At 47.4% G+C, this 1,657-nt stretch overlaps 1 long non-coding RNA gene across 1 annotated transcript; it reads left to right on the top strand.

Annotated features, from left to right (window-relative positions):
- Nucleotides 1-247: 247 nt before the first annotated feature.
- On the top strand, nucleotides 248-1,390 carry LOC131275215 (uncharacterized). Its single transcript, XR_009182624.1, has 2 exons — nucleotides 248-458; nucleotides 1,253-1,390. It is a non-coding gene; the product is annotated as an uncharacterized lncRNA (long non-coding RNA).
- Nucleotides 1,391-1,657: the final 267 nt, after the last annotated feature.

The raw sequence follows: 1,657 nt of genomic DNA, 5'->3' as shown, positions 1-1,657 counted from the left end.
CACTGCAGTCAGCCTCATTCAATTTAAATGATTCTGCTTGCAATAACGCTTTTGCAAAAAGTTCGTGTTCCCAGGTACCCAGGATTAGGACTTCAAGGTATCTTTTTGGGGTACACAGCTCAACCCATAACGTGGAACACAGATTCCATTGGAAAGGAAGTTAATGGTGTATAAAATAATCCCACAAAATGCCTCCTCCTCTTCTCCTAGCTACCCACAATCAGTGGTGCCCAGGTGAGTCCCCAGTTCAGGTCAACTCTCTCTCGAGTACTGATGGGAGGCCCCTTGAGTCTCATGAGCTTCACTTCACACACAGAAGCGTAGTTTCCAGTTGAAGCAACCATGGCCCTCAGCCTGCCCCCCGGGATGTCTCTTGAATCTGAGGTACCCCTCTGCCTGGCTTCTAGCGTGTGGAAGAACTGGATGGAGGAAGGTGACTTCTGGGGCCGTCTGACAAGGTACCTGTCTCTGCTGGCCATTAAAACAGGAGGGGGGTGGAACGGAAGGGTTCCTGACCTTCTGTAAACACACACCTCATCTGTTTTCTTCCTGTGAGCAATAGCTTTTGAACAACTGTAAATAGTTTCACTACTAATTGGAGTTTACATTTTGAGTCTACGGTGCCTATGATACTGCCAGTGAGTTGATGGCCATCATGAGATAATAGTCAAAAAGCCAAGACTCTTGGTGTATGAAGTTGTTCAAATCTTCTTTATCTAGAGAATATAAAATTCATCTGGATTTTCAGAATAACAAAGACAGTTCACACTACACCGTTTTGTTTGTACCTTTGAGGAGTCCCTTTCCATAAGGTGGACTGTAGCCTGCTCCTCGATGGGGTGTCACTGATGGAAGGTACTGCTGAGGACTGCACAGTGGGGCTTGTGGATTCTGAAGCTTAAATGTGGTAGAAATGCAGAGCAGAGCCCCTGCCCCCTGCAGGCCAGGCCCAAGAGGGAGAAGGGCAGAGTGTGCCTGAAGACTCAGTGTCTCCTTCCAGAATTTGGCAGTCTGATATATGGCCCCGCCTTCCAGGGCTAACTGAACAAGGGCCAGAGAGGGGCCCCGAGGTAAGAAGTGACCAGGGCTCTATCTCTTGGTGGGACATCAGGAATGAGCCATAAGCACACTTTTCTATATGACAGGGTTGGCAAACTAAGGCCTGCAGGCCAAATCTGGCCGCCTGCCTGTTTTGATAAAGTTTTATTAGAACACACCCACACCCATTCATTTCTCTAACGTTCCTGTGCAGGATGTTGGGGTTGAGTGATAACGACAGAGCCCACAGGGCCAGAAGAGTTCCCCCCTGGCCCTCCAGAAAGAAAGTCGCTGACTGCTGCTTGAATGCCTTATTGCCTCCTGGAAAATGGGAAATGTCTTTATTTATTTATTTTTTTTGTCTTTATTTTTTTTGTCTTTATTTTTTTAATATTACATTCAAAAAATATGAGGTCCCCATATACCCCCTATTCCCCTCACCCCTCTCCTCCCCCCATAGCAACAATCTCCTCCATCATCATGAGACATTCATTGCATTTGGTGAATACATCTCTGAGCACCGCTGCACCTCATGGTCAATGGTCCCCATTATAGCCCACACTCTCCCACAGTCCACCCAGTGGGCCATGGGAGGACATACAATGTCTGGTAACTGTCT

Source organism: Dasypus novemcinctus, chromosome 22 (assembly GCF_030445035.2).
Source record: "Dasypus novemcinctus isolate mDasNov1 chromosome 22, mDasNov1.1.hap2, whole genome shotgun sequence".
Lineage (NCBI taxonomy): Eukaryota > Metazoa > Chordata > Mammalia > Cingulata > Dasypodidae > Dasypus > Dasypus novemcinctus.
Note: the sequence above shows the minus strand (reverse complement) of the source record. Positions and strands in the feature narration are given on the sequence as shown.